Source organism: Notechis scutatus, chromosome 2, assembly GCF_049901735.1.
Source record: "Notechis scutatus isolate UNSWTSFEM ecotype Mainland chromosome 2, rNotScu1.2, whole genome shotgun sequence".
Classification (NCBI taxonomy): Eukaryota; Metazoa; Chordata; class Lepidosauria; order Squamata; family Elapidae; genus Notechis; species Notechis scutatus.
Window position 1 is genome coordinate 211,784,960 of NC_142010.1, and position 19,245 is coordinate 211,804,204.

Below are 19,245 nucleotides of genomic sequence, written 5' to 3' on the forward strand. Positions count from 1 at the left end.
AGTGCAATGCTACAGGTTTATAATATAATTATTTACTTCAGTAAACTGACCTAATAGAAAAGACTAAATAAGGTGGAATATCATTAAAGGACTCACCTGGCAGATCTTTTAAAGACAGAGGAAAGAAGTGAAGGAACACTTGATGATTAAACTATTTTGTTTACTGCCTGAAAATTATATAGACCCTGTTTGCATTCTACTGTTTTTGATCTACAAGCTATTCATACTGTTTGTTGTTACAAGGACATTAAATTTCTTTTGCGGGCACTGTCACTCTGCTACCATTTTCATCTCTCATTCTCAGAAACAATTTGAAGGCAATCTTTCTCTTCACTTGTAATGCTGAAAAAAAGAGGTGAAAATTATTGTTCTACCCTGAACTGCTAAAGGTCCTGCATAGAGAGAGGGGAGGGAGGGACCCAATCAGGGGTGGGATCCTACTGGTATAACAACAGGTTCAGTTCCTTCCAATTAAAACTTCAAGCATCATCCCTCTCCTGTGGTGAAATTTTTGTTTGGCAGTAGTTTCAATTATCCTGAAAACAAGAGAGCTATAAATCAGTCCAACTCTTCAACAGTGTTATCATGAAAATGCAAAGATTTGGAAGGCATTTCAAAGTAGCTCAGAATCCTTAGATAGAAAGGTCCATAGTTCTCTCTGAGATCATAGCTTTGTCCATAGTGAATTCTAACATCAGGAAATCAAATTCCATTTTTTTCAATTTTCTATGTAATTAAACAAAATATGATGCTTCTACTTAATATTTATTCTTAGTTGGGAATATAAATCAAGAGAGATCCACTACTATTAATCTCCATGCTTTTCTGGAAGATGGGGACTTTCTTTTTTTTTGCTCATAATTTATTAATACCTCTGATGGTCTAATATCTGAGTAGCCGTGATTGCTCTTGGGGGCAACTGGCCCCAAGCCAAAATACAGGGAAAAGCCACTAATTTACATAAGAGAAAAAGGAAACAGACCCAGTCTAAATAGAGATTATTTTCTGTTTTCTTCCTACAGTGATAGACACATAACTTGGCATCAGAGACTCTTTTCTTTGTTGATCCAGTTAATCCTGACTGGTTTTCTGGCTATTGGCACCTGTTTGTCTGTTTTACCTTCATGTCAACATACCTGCCAGACCACATTGCTATTGGATGATTGTTCTTTCCAGTTTGTCCTTGGGCATAGCTCTCTCTAAGAGCAATGGGCCTCATTAGCCCAGAAGGCCTCATCTGAACCGCAGCAACCTCTGAGCTGCCTTGCTTCAAGGTCATGATTTAATGAGAGCTTTGTTCATCCAAGAACCCTCTCAAACTTCAAGGCTAACTGGTGAAAGAAAAGCTTTGATATCTAGATGCATTGTAGAATTCGCCCCACAGCCTAAGACTAGATGGCCAAGCTCTGACATATATAGCTATAGTGACCCCTAGGGGCTTAGCTTCTCCAAGTCAGATCGTGTTAAATTAGATGGATCAATCTTGATAAAGCTGTTTCTTTTCATTTCTAAATATCATGTGAACTGTGTAACTTCAGAAATTGAATGAAATTAGATTACATATTACAGAACTACTGGCTTTATCACTTCATAGATATATTAACTCTTCTTCCTTTGGGAAGAAAACTATTCTGCAGATATATAGGATCCCCTTTGCTCTTTCACACAAAGAAAGTCTTTCAGAAATGAGAAAGGACATATTTTGTCTGGTTTTAGCCAGACACAGGCTATATACATTCATAATCTCTTTGTCTGGCTTAGTTTGTGTCCCAAATGCAATGTCTCTTCATAGAAACATAGGCTTATCTGAGTGGGGAAGTTGCTCCTTTCTCTAATGGTTCTTCACAATTGCCCCTCCAAAGGTTGCATATTAAAAAACATTTATTACATGGCCATGCACACCTGATAAAAAGATGAAAGACAAATATTTGGTAGTACTGACCCCTTAAAAGCAGGGCTTCTGCAACTTAACTCATCTCCTATGCTGGTAGTCCATGCTTAATAACCATTAATCCATTGTTTAGCGATTGTTCAGACTTAAAACAGAGCTAAACAAGTGGCAGTTATCACCAGTCCTTGTACTCACAATGGTTGTGGTGTCCCCACAGTCACTAATGCACTAATGTGGCATCATGCTTTACGAGCACATCACTTAGTGGTGGAAATTCCAAACCAAATTACTATTATTAAGCAAGAACTACCTGTATGTGTATGTAGTGCAGAAAATAAAACAGAATGCATTCAAATGGAGGAGTGGGAGTTCTTGGTTAATTTTCAGTTAGAAATGATCAAGCAACCCTGTTACTTTTACTATCTAGTTTCAATTATAACCTATTGATAGTAGATAGTTGGCTACTTTCTTCTACACTGGAGCAACTAATCTCAGAGTGAGCAGATATATTCAGCACTTAAAATGTTAACCACATGGATTTTTTTTCCTGCGTCCCTTTATCAAGAGAAGCCTTCCTGGTTGAAATCCACCTTAGCATGCTGGAGTTAAAATATTGGCAGCTCTGGAAAAATGACTTTTCAAAGAAGAAAATGTATAGGGGTGATGGTGAAAGAAAGAGAAAAACTCATAGCTGTGAAGATTTAATAACACATAGTGGGGAAAAATAGTGCTATGCTTCATTTCCTTTGGATCCCACCTGAACAAAACAAAGGTCACCACCCTTTGTCTATGTCTATTTACATACACAGTAAACATTGGAGTCAAGATGTCTAAAAGCTGCATATAGTATTTAACTCCAAAACGCAGCTATCCCTATTTCTGCATTTATGGCTACAATATAATTACCAGACAATCAGGAAATCCTTAGGTGGGGAATGGGAAATCCTATTGTTCTGAATTAATTTAGTAGGGAATTCCATTGTGGAACATTAGTGTCAACTGTGAATTTCAAAAAAGGCCACATGCTAAGTTGAAATGGATATTGCATTTTTGGAAAGCTTCTATTGTTGCTGTTTGATATAATTTGTGTCCTGTGTCCTGTGGGGATTTTTCCCCTGACATTTCCATCTACATTTCTAAAAATACAACTTTCTCTCCCTTCAGAAAGATGCTTATTTACATTTTAGCATTAACAATTATTGTTCTACAGCAATTATTGCTGCTATAAGCAGACCCATTTTTTTTCTTTCCCCCAAAATAGTGATTGCTCATAATTTACCACTATGCTTGAAGTCTTTCAAACATGCACATGCAATAATGAAATGAATATCAGTAGAAGTGGAGCAAAGTATGGAATAGTAGGATAAGATAATAAGTATTTATCAAATATCTCCTACAATAAAGTAGTATGAGTAATTGTGGTGATCATTTTGATCTACTTAAGACTGAGCAGTATAAAATACAAAAGAACCTCATAAATGACATTTATGATATTCCCAAGATACTCAGTATAGTACTACACTGAAACAGAAAAGGAAGAAAAGATTTAGGAGGTGGGGAGGAGGCAGAAAAAAACCAACAACAACAATGAGATACTATGTTTATAAGTTATGCAATTAAAAAGTGGTTAGATACAACTTAAATCTGGAATCTTTCTTAAGAGTCCTGTAAGAAATAATATAATGCCCAAGAGTTCTTCTTGTCATTGTGAATAAACTACAAACTTTAATAAAATGGGGATTGCTATTTAATAGAATTGCTTTGCAGCATTTTGATGAGACTGAACTAAAACTGTACTGCTATATCCCAAAATTAATTGATGTCCACTTAACTCAGCTAATTTTTACCAGTTGTTTTTTTAAAGGATCTTGTGGTTTGCAATCCTTGAGTGGCAACAGTGTAGAATTACAAATGTTTTGGTTCAAAGCACTTTAAGATAATCTGACTTTTATCTTGGTATGTCTGAGTTATGAAGCATAGCATAATATTCTTATTGTACTTTTCTTTGATGCATGGCCAAAGATTACAGTGATTACAGTGAGTGATAATCACCATATATGAATGGAAACAACCCACTCAAATTAAGTGACACAAAGAGGAATTTTATATCATCTGACATCTCTGCAAACAATATTTTTTCAGTAATTCATGTCTTGAGCTATAGTTAGTTGAGATCAATCAATCCGAATAGTGCTGGAAGGGACCTTGGAGGTCTTCTAGTCCACCAGCCCCTGCTCAAGCAGGAGACCCTATGCCATTTCAGACAAGTGACTGTCCACTCTCTTCTTAAAAACCTCCCGTACCTACAACTTCTGATGGCAAGCTGTTCCACTGGTTAATTTACATACAAATAGAATAGAATAGAATAGAATAGAATAGAATAGAATAGAATAGAATAGAATAGAATAGAATAGAATAGTGTGGTTGAACACACAAGGAGTTTGTCTTGGTGAAAATGGTCTCAGTATACATAAAAGAAAAGATATATTCGTCAAGAGTCAAGAATCATAAGGTACCACACTTAATGATAGTCATAGGGTACAATAAGCAATCAAATCATATTAGGAAACAGTCAATATAAATCATAAGGATACAAGCAACAAAGTTACAGTTATACAGTCACAAGTGGGAGGGGATGGGTGATAAGGAGTGATGAGAAGATTAACAGTAATAGTAGTGCAGACTTTGTAATAGTTGAACAGTGTTGAGGGAATTATTTGTTTAGCAGAGTGATGGCTTTCAGGAAAAAACTGTTCTTGTGTCTAGTTGTTCTGGTGTGCAACGCTCTATTGCGTTGTTTTGGGGGAAGGAGTTGAAACAGTTTATGTCTGGGATGTGAGGGGCCTGTAACTATTTTCACAGCCCTCTTTTTGACTCATGCAGTATACAGGTCCTTGATTGAAGGCAGGTTGGTAATAATTGTTTTTTTCTGCAGTCCGAATTATTCTCTGAAGTCTTTGACTGTCCTGTTAGGTTGTAGAACCAAATCAGATAGTTATAGAGGTGCAGATGATAGACTCAATAATTGCTCTGTAGAACTGTATCAGCAGTTCCTTGGGCAGTTTGAGCTTTCTGAGTTGGTGCAGAAAAAACATTCTTTGTTGTGCTTTTTTGATGACGTTTTTGATTATGCTCACTGTTAGGAAGTTTATTATTGCACAGACTTAACCCCAATTACACCATACATTGTCTCAAATGCTGCCTTCTAAATGTTGTCATGTTTTAGATTTTCACTGATTTTTAACCCACACCTGCACCAAATTCCATGAAATAATGTACTGAAAGTAGGGCAAAATACTAAGCGCTACCTATTGAAAGCCAAAGCAGCTGGTCTGTCTAATAAATCTTTAAAAAAACTGGAATAAATAGCAAGGATTGGCTTATCATGCACCCTGTATGCCCCTTGCTCCCCAAATCCATATCTTCTTTTTGGTTAGAAGAGAAAAGAATACTGTCAGTATCTTTTATTTTGAAATGCAAAAACATATTTTATCATGCACAGAATAGAGACATCATAGCTGCTACCTATAAGACATTCCTTACCAAAAGATGATGCCTACTTCCACAACATCATCTTTCCTTAAAGGGTCAACTATTGAAGCAAGTTCAAAGAAGTTCACTTTTCCTTTCTCACCCAATGTCATGAAGAATTGGACATACAGCATCTCCCTAAAAGTAGCTAGAATTGGCAAAATTAGATCTTTGGGTTTAAATCCAATCAACAACCATTGAAGTCAGAATACGAGTTTAAAATGGCCTTTTCTAATGGAAAGAGTGATTGCCAAAGCCATTTCTGGAGCAGATACTTGGTATATGTGAGCCTAATCTTTGCCATTATAATGACCCACTACTCTGGATAGTGTTTTAATATTGATTTATTCCAAGGACATCATTCTTTTTATTACTGATTGTTGAATTTCCCCTTTTATTCTGGATTATGATCCCTCTATCCCAGGAGAAGATACCCTATTGAGGTCAAAAGAACTTAAGTTTGGAGAATAGTTGCAGTGGGTAGAGCAATAGGACAAAGGGGGACCAGCAATTTTCATGCATTTATTTATTCACTTAAGTTATACTTAAGTGATACTTATACTTTTCAGTAATGAAAAACAGACTTTGAATTTTCATTTTTTTTCCTATGGAAGACATGGTAGCATCTTACTTTATATTTACAGCTTAATTATTTTCTAATGATGGTGAGCTTGTAGCCTTGCTGGAGAGAAGTATTATAAAAATTCTATTTTGGGCAATTAAAAATATTTTGAACAGTGAGATTTACTCTTCAGACTCCCAAGTGAACATACCTTCTCTCTAAACTTTGCTGAGATAGTAAAAAGGCTTTTAAAAACATGTGACCTCAGAGGCAAATATCAGCCACTTTTCTTTAATGAAGCCTGGGAAACACATATTCATCCACAATAAGAAGTGGCTCTTAAGGCTATATAATCCTATGAAGCTGTCTTATTTCAGATAAAGCCAATGACTCACACAGTCCAATGTTATCTTGTGTATTATTGCTTTCTGTCAAGACTCTTATTTATTACTGCTACTACTTGATCCTTTTACCAGTGTAAAACATCTGCATCAATTGTAATAGTTTCTATTCTCAGTAGACAAACCTGTTTTATTGCTATAGTTTTGTTATTACAGATTTCAACTCTGGAATTTTGGAGAACTATCAGGCAGTTTTATGCAGTTGCAGCAATTAATGCAACTGATCTTGGAATTAGTAAGTCCTATCTTAGCTTACACCTAAGTTAGGCAGGGTCAGAAGTGGATAAGCTGGACAATAAAGTTTTAAAAAGTCTGGACAAAGGCAAACTTCATCCATACTAGTGAAAGAATATCATGTCACCAGAAGTTAAGCTTGACTTGAAGGAAGTCAAATCAGTTTTTAACAATCCTTTTTTTCATTACATCATTTATATTTTATAATGATACATATTATATTTTATAATGGTGCACCCAGAAACTACATTGTGCTAGCCATTTTACATGCCACGGAGATGCACACGCTTTGTTGGTTGTTAGGGGTTTGCCTCCTTGACCATGTCAGCTATGACACACTTCATAAGCAAATGGGCACCATGTCAATATCAGAAAAAATGTGGGAGAAATACCTACAGTGGTATGGCCATGTTCTATGAGCAGAACCCACATCGTTGCCTACATTGCCTTCCATTTTAATATAGATAGCGAGTGCCCATGTGGAAGTCAAAGCAAAGATGGCAAGCTACAATAAATGTGGACATGAAAAATGTCCAGTTGGATCCAGATGGTGTGTTTGATTGCACAAGATGGCAGTTGTTGATCTGAAAAGTAGACCCAGCACCCGCAGGAAAAACATTAGGATGTTGATGATATTGATGATGATGATGATGAGTTATAATTTATAAGTGGGCTATCATCACATAAATTATTTAGCAGGATTGAAATAATCTAGGCTTTTGGTCTCCTTTGGTTTAATGTCCAATTGCCTTTCACAAGCAGGCTAAGTAGTGTCACCAATCTCATCACATCAAATTGCATCTCATTATTTCTCTCATTTCCCTCTCGGGATATGATAGAGAATGAATGTCCTCTTCTGAACTGAAACCCATTGTTTATATCTGCTTTAATACTGCCCTGTAGCATAGAAGAGTTGGCTCAATGCAGCAGACTCGATGTAGCAACCTGGAAGAAAAATAGAAAAGAAAAAAAACTGCAAAGAAGTAGTTTCCAATCTTCTTTACAGCAGTCATATGTACAATCACAACTTTACTTTTTATTCTATGGTTACAACACAACTCTCTCTTTTCTATAACCTATCCTGTGGAATCATCAAAACCATAAATCTTAAGTTCATTTTTTCTGTATTACACAAAAAGTCCATAAGGAATTTCCAGTCAGCAATGTATGCAACTATTGACTTTTCTCTGATCAAAGAAATCAATTTAGCCATCTCAGCAAGTTCCATCATCTTCACCAATTGTTTCTCCATTGTGAGCAAGGCCGAATTTTTCCATCTGTGTGCACAGATGGAAAGAATACTAATCTTGCTGCAGTTATCATGCACATATGATTTTTTAAATATTTGTCCTTCAGACCTAAAAGAAAAAAATTATATTAATTAGTCTCAATTTTATATTAATCTTAAAAATCCTCTGAATTATTGTGTGTGTTTGAGACAATAATCTAGATTTTTTTCCATGACCCTCAAGCATGATAAAAATGTCCCTTCTTGTTGTTCACATTTCCAATATAAATTTCAATATTCTTTTCTTTCTCTTTCTGAAATGCATATGCTAGCCGCTTCTTTCAAACTCATTTTTTTTTTTGTTTCACAAAATTCATCATTTCCATTTCTCTTACTTTTAAAGGTTGTTATAAAAGCTTAATTTGTTGAGAAATACTTACCTTCTCTGCATATTTCTTTAATTCTTCTTCTTTTCTCTTTATTTTGTTCAAAATAGCATAGACTGTGGTTTCATTAGGCCTGAAATAATAATAACACCTGAAGGAGGTCGCAAAGTTTGTGTGAATCATCCCTCAAAGCTTCTTCAGGAAGCAACACAGCTTGCTGACCTTTAAGAATAAAGAGAAATAGTCTTGATGCTTTACAGTGCTTCTCTTTGCTCTGCTTCCCCAAATCCTGCTCATTTTCCTTTGGCAATTCTAAGGGTGAAAAAAGTCACCATTTTGGCTTTTGCCAATGCTGTAGGATGCTTGGAGGAGAGCAACACTCATTTTAGAATTCTCTGGAAATCCTTTCCACTTTCCAAGTATTGAAGATGCTATAGATGACTGCAAGCACTTAAAAAAGCTTCCATCGTGCCGTGTTTTGGAGCTTTCCTTGGAAAGCTTTCCTTGTCCAACATTTGCAAATGAAGGAAAGAGCCCAGAGGACATTTGGTAGAAGATGATGGCGTGCCTAGAAGGCAGTGCAATGTTTCATTAAGGCAAATCACATCTCTTTGCCTTGATAAAAAGAACTACATCATTTTCCCAATGAAAAGGTCTTCCCCGTGATGAATTTAAGCTGCCTCACATAGGCACAATTGCACTTTAGAGAATATATTGTAGAAAAAAATGTTTCAATTGTGGGATATTCTCTGTTTAGTTTCCTTAGCTGCTTTAAACATTAATTGAACAGGATTTCTAAACATTTAAAGCTGCTTCTCAGATCTGATTATCTTTACAAAATAACGTGATAAATGTTATCATAAAACACTCCACTTCCCTGTGATCAGCTGTCGCAAGCAGACAATAAAATACTTTTATTCCTATGGTTAGAAGTGGTTTACCATTATCAATTACTGCTACTTGTGCTTAACCTTTGTCTTAGCTGTTGAAATATTCTGTGCAATTGTAGCCAAAACAAACAAATCAAGTGGAGGGCAATCTTTTCCATAGTAGCTTAATCTCTTTTTATTATATCCAACTTATTTCCTTTTGCCTGACAAGCACACCATCAAAGAAACTATAAAATGTAATGGTCATCTTTAAAATAGAACAAACTTGATACTGGGCAAGAATTTCCCAACACAAATGGATTTTTTAAAAATCAATTCTATTGTGTTTCTATATTTTAATTTCAACTAATTAGACCCCAAAAGTCTGAGAATATATAACTGGGCTTGCTATGGAGGGTTTAGTTTCCATGCCAGTGAGATACTCGGTCAGTTGGCATCTTCAGTGCCAACAATGTGATTAATGTAGTAACTGTGGCATTTGAAGAGAATCAAAAGAGATTACTTGAAATGTACAAGTGGTATGGCTTTGAAGAGTGGTATGGCTTTGAAGAATGTATTCAACAGCTGTTGTGGAAACACCAGCTTAGCCCTGAAAGATATGAGGGAGTGAGAAAGAACCCCAAGATTACGCTCCTTGATACTCTTTGATGTATAAAAAATAGTGGTGAGAGAATCTTTACTTCCAAGATTCTGCTAATATATCCGGCAATAGTAGAGTTCCATTAGTCCCCACTTGGTTTATCTCAAAGGGCTGATACCATGAATTGTGCCCTAACAATGATAAACTATCTATTTGGTTCCTGACAATAGCTTCATTTCAATTCCTAATACATGAATAAAACAAAGTCATCATTAAAAGCTCTTCTCAACATAGCTATCCATGAATTCTTGAACGGACAGAAAACTCTACTGATATAAGTAGATATCCAGTGGAAAACTCAATTCTGCCAAAAGAATGTGCATGATGATTACCAGGATTGTTGAATTTCTCCTGTTTCTCTTCCTTCCCATCAAACATCACTAACTGACAAGAACTATCAATAATTCTCCTTAATGTGCTCTAGGGCTGGGGTTGAGGAAGAAGGCAAGTTTTAGTAGATGTCTACCCCAGAGGGTTTAGCCATCTTTCAAAATTCACTGTAGTTTGGTGCAAATATTTTGAATAGGGAAACAACAGCAAATGACTTAATCAGCAGCCATCAACACCCCAATCAACATCTAAAAAGCTACAACAGACTGCATATAAATCAGAACATATAAATATATAATAGACTGCATATAAATCCAGAATAGCCCAAAGCACACACTCTGCTAGAGAGAAGTTCCCTGAGGATGGGCTCCAGCACTAGTCCGAAAGCTCAGAAGACTAAACTTCTGGTTCCGATGACTGACCCAGATTGGATCCTGCAACATTATCCTGAGACATATATATTCACTTTCATTTATCAAATATTTTGAGTTGGCATGTTCAGAATGATCAGCTGACATCAGCTCGTGATCAGCCTCCTCTTGGACAGAGATTTAATAGTATAGTATTTTAGAAGAGGGATATCTCCTTTACCACATCAATTGAAGTACAACCAAAAAGATAGGTGGATAGTAGCAGAGTTGCGCTATGAAAGAGTTCTTTCTCCCACTTTACCATGAACTCTCCTCCCTTCTGCACAGGTCAGTTGCAATTCAGAGTGAGTCAGATCCCCAAGTGAAGGTTTAGTTCATAGAGACAATGGGAGAACTGGTTTGAAAACTAGACTCTACTACCCCAAAACAGAATTACCCTTAGAGACAATGCTCTGGGATTTGAGATCAAGGACTATGCTAGTCTAAAATGTTTAAAATGTGCCAGGTTGAATCCAGCCCTAGGAATCACCCAGTGGTGGGATTCAGCCAGTTTGCACCACTTCAGGAGAACCAGTTGTTAACTTTCTGAGCAGTGTGGTGAACTGGTTGTTGGAAGAAATCATTAGGGCAGAGAACCGGTTGTTAAATTATTTGAATCCCACCACTGGAATCACCTGACAAGAATGTTGACCAAATTGTTGACGAAGCACAACATCTTGACTCACTATGAAAATATTGCCATTAGTTGCCAACTTAAATGTGAAAGTCCTGGAGCTAAGTTAAGGAAAGGCCTTAAATGTTCTGACATAAAAGTAGTCTTTCTGTCTTTGAGTCAATTCTATCCTATCCTTGGTTCAGGATGTATAAAATTTGCAACAATTCTCATCTAACACTTTAGAGACAGTTACTGTAGATGACCTGCTGGGTGTGGCCAGCTCTGTTTCAGTGTTGGGAGCTGTAAACATATTCACACTTCTCTGATCACCGGCCACTTCTCTGCTGCAGCAGCCATTCCTCTCTCAGCGTTTAACTTGGTTTCCCAATTTTTTCCTATTTTTGAGTCCAATTTCGCTCCAAATTTCTTTTAAGGGAAAGGAAAATAGAGCAGGCCTCCAATGTGTGAAAGAAGAAAGGTCACTGTTTGTTTTAATCCAAAGATCCCAGTAGATAGATTTAAATAAATATTAATAACATTAGAGAAATATTAAGTAAATTTAATATTTACTTGCTTATTTACTGGGTTTTTTTTAAAAAAACCCACCAGAGTTAACAGGCCTATTTTATATTGCAATATCCAGAAAATAGCAAAAGTTAGCAAAGTGGGCTTTTGTTGCTTATTTGTTAGTTGCAGTCACTTTAATCAGAGGGACCCAATGCAAATCCTCATTCATCATATGGTGACATTTTATGAGTTAACTGATGCTCAGTCAAATCCACTGCATAGAGTTCTTGTGAAGATCAAAAGTGTGTTTGGCAGTGTTATATCCATAATCTTTCACTTGTTTCAGAAAAAGTTGAAATGCTGCCCTCCCTTTCGCACCCCACTGGTACAGATGTTAAAGCTTTTGGGATTGTTTGGGAGGTCCTCCTTGACTATGAAGCACTAACTGCCCTTGAACTGGACTTAGGGCACCTATGTCTTCAAGAGATACTCCTACATTTCCCCACAGCCAAATGGTTAGTCTCTTTTGCGTGGAATCCTCTCACGATCTCTGTTGCATGTGGGAATGGAGAAAAATCAGAAAAGTGAGAAAGAAAGAAATTGTCTTATGTAATGAGATATAAATCAACTACAATGGATCTTTAAGCAATAGTCAACTTCACTGAGAAAACTCTATATTCCAGGGCAAAAAATAAAAATAAAATCCATTGTAAGCCCTGTTTTATGACGAGTTTACTAATTTCATAAATCTTTCTAGATAAGTGCTTGTCATTCATCAACTTAAAAGCCTCAGGCTTTGTCCCTCCCCACCTGTTTTCAAATGATTTTACATCATTTTGTATGTCTCATAAATTCTTTAGAAGAAATGTTTGCTTTCTGCCAGATTTCTGTGTGAGAGAATGGATTGTTTTCATCAGTCCTTGTTAAACTACTGATGCAATTGAATTACCATTTAATTTAATGCATTCACTTCTCTGATAGCAGGAAGAAGAAATTCCACTAACTGCAATAATGCTATCAGATCTGAACCATAAAGTCCAGACAATCATTAAATAGCAGTGATATACTTTTTCTGCCTCTCTTTGCTACTGTCTACTGATTATCTGGATTGCAGCTCAGATCTGAAACTCCTAAACTATGAAACCATAGACGTGCCCTTTGGGAAGTAAGTGTCTTACTTACATAAGCATAAATAGTACTGCAGCATAAGTCTGAATAGGTTGTCCAAAAATGAAGAATCTTTCTTTCTTTCTTTCTTTCTTTCTTTCTTTCTTTCTTTCTTTCTTTCTTTCTTTCTTTCTTTCTTTCTTTCTTTCTTTCTTTCTTTCTTTCTTTCTTTCTTTCTTTCCTTCCTTCCTTCCTTCCTTCCTTCCTTCCTTCCTTCCTTCCTTCCTTCCTTCCTTCTTTTTCACATTGTTTGGGAATCAAAGGAGGACAATGACTTCTCCATGTGAAAAACCTTTGAATAAGAACATTGAGGTTTTGTGCTTTAGATGCTGTCTAATTCTTGCTTTCCTCAAAGAAAGCACTGTTTAGTTGTATCAGTTGTGTCTTGTGCCGGGAAAGAATAGATAACTTTCTTGGATTCATGCTGGCTCCCAATGCTTGCCTTGGATTCAGGTTGGCTTCCTATGCTTACCATCCTGTAGGACTCCTTTGAGTAAAAAATTCCACCTGCTTATTTAAACCCTTGTCATTACCTCTTTCAATGTTAGTCATAAAATTACTAGGGGGAACAGACAAGACTCAGGCACATTGTCATGCAATTGCAATGGGACTAAGAGGCATTTTAGCATAATGTAAGGGTAGATCATCAGAATGAATTTCAGCATATATTTTCCATTGCACGAGTGAATTGTGGATGAACACAGAGAGCAAATGTTACATTAAGATGCTCAGCTGGCCATTGTGATATGATTCTACAATGGAACGAATATAATTGCTGAGTAGAAAAAGGATGGAAATCACGATGATGACTGAAATGCATTGAGAGGGCTAAGAAAGAATAAACAGAGACAAGAATGGTGTCTAGGAATAAATTGGAGGTTTTACACTTCCACATCTTTCACTTAGTTACATCCATGTCCAAAACATTCTCCTATAAAATATCTGAACCATTTTTACAGAATATGTAACTGCTAATTGATATGTATGTAATGCATTAAAAGGGAGTATAAATGCATCTTATAATTGCCTAAATGAATATCACAATCTAATGGGCTGGGTCCATTAGTGTTGACTACACTGTTGTCTACATGATTCAGGTCACAGTCAAGGACCTAAGAGTTATGATGGTAATGCCATATAATGTAAGCTGTTCTAAATAGGATTTTTCCCCCAAAATTAAGGGAGTTTGATACATAGTTTAAAATATGACAGTACACCAAAATTCAAATTTCAGTAGGTATTAGTACTGATTTCCCCCCATAATTTGTAAATCTCAATATTTTGTTATTTTCTCTCTTGAAAAACATTTCATTAATCTGACTAACTTCAGGTATTGCCACATCAATGAACAGACTTCCTTTTCCCCCTATACCAGGGGTCCCCAACCGCCGGTCCGTGGACCGGTACCGGTCCGCGGAACAAGTCTTACCGGGCCGTGGTTGCTGGCGCCACCATCTTTTTGATAAAAAGTGCTGCTGGTGAGCTTTTCCGGTAGAAAGCTCACCGAAGCACTTTTCATCAAAAGATGGCGGCGCTGAAGCTTCCAGTGAGCTTTTCCGGGTAGAAAGCCATTTCACCAAAAGCTCACCGAAGCACTGGCGCTGCCATCTTTTTGATGAAAGTGCTTCCGGTGAGGTCACCGGAAGCACTTTTTTCGCAAAAAAGATGGCGGCACCCAGTTGATGCCGGCACCGGGTCACGGGCGCCCAGCTGATGCCGGTACCAGGCCGCGGCATAAAAAAGGTTGGGGATCACTGCCCTATACCTTTAGAAGTAGTCTGATCTAGTAGGTTTCAAGGACTTATCAATTTGAATTTTAGAATCTCCGAAAATTTTGATCTCTTCATTTCGCAAAACTTCAGCCAATCTATCAGTCCACATCATTTGGTCATGTTAAATAGATTAACCCAGCAAAAAGCTCAGTTCTTCACTTTCTAGTAATTCCTCTATTTCCATAGTAATGTGAGGAGGTTCTAAATAAAGTAACCAGAATAACTAACTACTTTCCTTAGGAGCCTTGAATGCATTTTGCTCGTGCCATATGAATACTCTCTTGAAAAGAAAAGGCAGAGAAAGGAACAATTTTGCATCTGTTTAGCTTCACCTTCCAAATTGGAAATAGAGAGACAGCTTTCCTGTTGCCAAAATCCTGAACTTTTCTTTGTTCCCTCTCATAGCTATTCTGTAATTTGTGGCAGTTGCTGACTCAGTCAGCCACTGGTATCAGCCTGGCACCCTGTCTTACTAAGCAATAAATAAAACAAATGCCCTGGACTGTTGGCTTGGCTGGTGACAGGCTGGCTGCTTGGCTGACTGACTGACATATCAAACAAACAAAAACCAGTGTTACTGTCTAGAATTTCCCTCTTGCTTGTCTGGAGTAAAATCTCTGTATCTTCCTCACCTATTTGTAAAAAGTAGTGGAAAAGAGAGCTGGAAAAGGAAAACATTTAGAATAAAAATGTGTACATTCTACTCTCTCAGCTTATTACAGTTGTATCTGTCTTCCATGTGAGGAACTTAAGATGGCACAAAGATTTGCTTATGTTATTATTACAGCCTTGTAAGGTAGCCCAAGACTGGGAGAGGGTCACATTCCAATCCCCCTCATAGGTTGGGAGCCATGCAGTGGACTGTAGTACACAGTCCTGCTCAGTTTTGTTCACTCAATGTTTTCTCATGGATGCATTTTTCATATCAAATCTTCCTCAGAGCTGAATTCCATTGTGCCCTTGGATAATCAGTTTCAGTTTTCACTGAAGTATTTAAGGATGTTTCAAAGCATAGTTCACACTTTTGCTAGGTCAGTGAGAGTTTGCTGTACATCAACTACTATTTGGTAACCGTCATCAGCCATTCAGTCCTATTTGACCCTCGGCCACTCTATGGAACAGCACTCTCCATGCCCCTCTGTCTTACACTGTCTCCTTCAGATTTGCCATGGTCATCTCAATGTCATATTTTATAGTGTCCAGCCAGTGGAGTGGCCCTTCTCCTTTGTCCTCTAATCACTCCCAGCATGATTGATTTTTTGAGTGAGTCAGCTCTCAAAACATGACCAAAGTATGACAGTCTCTGTTGGTGATCTTGGCTTCAGGTGATGTGTTTGGTGAGTTTCGGTCTAGAATATATTTGTTTGTTATTTTTGCAGTCCATGGAATGCATAATAGTCACCTCCAGCACCCCAGTTTGCATCCATCTTTCTGCTATTTGCCTTTTTCAGAGTCCAAGTTTTGCATCCATAAGTAGCAATTGGAAAAAATTGCTGCATTAACTAAGTTGCATTTGGTTATGAGACTGATGTCTTTACTCTTCCAGATGTTATTTATGCCAGACACTGCAATTGTTCCAAGTGCTATACACTTTCTGTTCTCAGGGCTGTATCAGTAGTGGGATTCAAAAATTTTTTATTACTGGTTCTGTGGGCGTGGCTTGGTGGATGTGGCAGAGGAAGGATATTGTAAAATATCCAGCCAGAGGTGGTATTTGCCGGTTCTCCGAACTACTCAAAATGTCCACTACCGGTTCTCCAGAACTGGTCAGAACCTGCTGAATACCACCTCTGGGCTGTAGTCACCACTTTGGTCAATGGAGTAAAGGACTTCATGTTCCTAAAGCCTAGGAAAGTGAATTCCTTTACTGTTATAATAATCTTATTGTCCATTTGCACTCTAACTTGTGTGTTCTCTGCAGTTGTCATGCTTCTGTTTTTCCCTAATCTCTATAAACTGTCATAATTTATATTAAAAGGATTTCCTATATTATTTCAAATTTGTTTAACCCTATTGGGAGAAAACACTTTCCCCCCCTAAATTTTAGAACAGTTAAATTTTTCTTTAAAAGCATTCATTATTTAACAAATAATAAAAAAATAAATATATGATACCAACTGTCTGTTTGATTTCCTGCTTTCCTGGAATTTTCAGTCTTCTTCCAAAAGCGTTTATTATTCTTTGGGAGGTGAAGGAAAGAATTATGTGCAATTTCAGACTGTTCTGTTAGATTGTGCTGTTCCTTTGCACTTTAGTGTTGTGCCTTATTTATTGGCAAGAACATTAGTGTTGTGCCTTATTTCTTGGCAAGGCACATATTTAGCAAGCTTCATTTACTTTTGCCTGCAAGAAACCAACATGATGATTATTTTTTTTCATGCTTTGTCTCTGTTCATGCCAAAGTATCATCACAAAATTATTAAGGCTGTGTACACTCCAAAAATGATCCAGAAAACGTGCTTTGGACCTTGCATGAATAAGAATAGTATCTGTGATGAATCTTAAATTATACAGAACTGCACAATTTCAAGTCCTACACGATAAAGTGCAGAGCAAAGGCAAGTCTGTTCAAGAAATTACTTTTTGATTATGCTTTAAAGAAACTGGTGGAAATCCCTTAAATGTTGGGTTTGGAGATCACTCAAGTAATAATCCAACTTTTAACACAGAACCATCTTTTATTAATCCACAAAGGACATTTTGTTTTCTTTGAGGTAATTTACTCAAAATAGAGAAACAAGTTTGAGACCTGAAAATGCAGGGATGTTTACCTTTATTTAGAGAGACTGTGGATAAAATAAACTCATAAGAATTAAATTTTGCAACCACCAAATTTTTAAAATTTCTTGTGTTGCCTTGGCTAAAATTGATTTTTTAAAATCCATGTATTATTAGTAAAAGAGTTGATTCAAAAATACACATGCTTGATTTTGAGTTAAAATATTTTTTTACTCTTATTGAACAATAAATGCTAGAACCAATTAATTTAAGCAGATAGCCATAATGATAAAACACTTTGGGGAGAAAAAAAAAATCCCATACATTTTCATAAGCAATAATGCAATCCCAGTATTAGTAAAACTAAAGGATGCACTTTTCTCAAAACATTTCTGTTGGAGTACAGTGGCTGCTAATGTACATGGCATATGGTTGTGGTGATTTGGCGTTTGCAGCAGGGGTGAAATTCAATTTTTTCCCCTACCGGCTCTGTGGGCGTGGCTTGGGATACTTGGTATAATAGTAATAGCAACCAGGGGTGATTTTTTACTGATTGAAATCATCCCTATCACCTCTCCCAATTTCACCCCTGATTTGCAGACACTTAATCCTGATTGTTTGTCTGCCTGGTTTAGCAATGGCAACTCCCTATTTCTAACAAGAAAACAAACAAATAAACATAATAAATCAGTCCAAAGATTTCCGTTAAGGCACAAATTATTGGGTTCACATTATCATATTTAGGACACATTATTATGGCAATGCTGAGAAGAATGGAAGTAAAGAGGGGAAGAAGGATGACCTATAGCATGATGGGTGGATGTTGACATGCACTTTGTGGCACATAATCAAATATAACTACATCAATACCTCAATACTCTACTCTCAGGTGAACTATAGCTGTAAATTAGATTGTCCCGGTGCTCTGAGCATAGAGACTGCCTGAAGAATAGAAGAGCTGAATAGCATACCCAGAAATTTATCAAAAGCTTTTCAGATTGCTCTCACATGCCTAAGGCTGCAGTGTGAAACAGAGTTACCTGGAAAAAGGCCAACTGAATTTGGTAGTTTTCATCTGAGATGAGGTACACAGAGATTACAGTCTCCCTGTTAAATCTCAGCAGGATCATAGGCTTGAATGGTGTTTGATTAGATAAATACAAGCTGCATGGGTGGCTTGATATTTTTCAAAACAGATTTATGAGAGAGGCCAAGATTCTGACTGTATTATCCAGAGTCAAATAATGTGTGACAGAAGTGTGGTGGTTCACCAGCAGCTGGTGTGGATGGCAGAGGTATCGGACAGTGAAGACGAAAGGGAACCAGTCAGGGAATCTGGCGAGGACTTGGATGAGGGTCCTGCATCCAATGCAGGGATGGGGCCAGGACCATCTGAGAGTGGAGTGCTGCCTTTGGAGCTTTTGGAGTCTGGCAGCAGTGAAGCAGAGGACCCTGGGGAGCCTGTTCCCAGTGCATGTGTACGCAGAGCTGCTAGAAGGCGAGAGCAGCTGAAGCAGAAGGGGTGACTCGGGAGTAAGGCTGGGAGGTGATTGCCCCTTCCATAAGGGATAAAAATCAGTCCTCAATGATGAAGAGCTTTGCAGGAAGCAAAGCAGTTCAGTAATCTCTGAGTCCTTCATGAAGCTCTGTACCCTGGTCGGTTTTTTTTCTAGGTTTTGGGGTTGGTTATTGCTAGTCTTTATTGGACTTCTATTTCCTGGCAGCATTCTACAGCACTGAAAAGCATGCTCTTATTTGAAGGAATTGTGTATAATGAGTTTTGATTGGGAATGCAAGTAATTCCCAGCATTGCATTAAAAAAGGTTTTACTTTAAAATTCAGTTTTTGTTGTATTAAGTTTGACAAAGCCTGGGTCAGAACAAGGAGCATCTGTTAGCAATGCCTGTTTAAAGACAGAAAAATTGACAATCCTTTTTCAAAGCAAGACTGATGATTGTTTGA

General features: G+C 37.2%; 2 long non-coding RNA genes across 3 annotated transcripts in view; one reads left to right on the forward strand and one right to left on the reverse strand.

The window, feature by feature from the left end:
* LOC148132497 (uncharacterized) overlaps positions 1-19,245 on the forward strand; it is a 60,916-nt gene that overhangs the window by 24,723 nt on the left and 16,948 nt on the right. The window lies entirely within an intron of this gene.
* LOC113416164 (uncharacterized) lies at positions 5,627-18,770 on the reverse strand. 2 transcript variants are annotated; one of them, XR_015748099.1, is made up of 5 exons: positions 18,324-18,770; positions 16,684-16,908; positions 11,436-11,545; positions 8,288-8,455; positions 5,627-7,977 (listed from the first exon to the last, which is right to left on the reverse strand). It is a non-coding gene; the product is annotated as an uncharacterized LOC113416164 (long non-coding RNA). The 2 variants fall into 2 exon arrangements; XR_015748098.1 differs by having other exon boundaries at positions 11,436-11,574.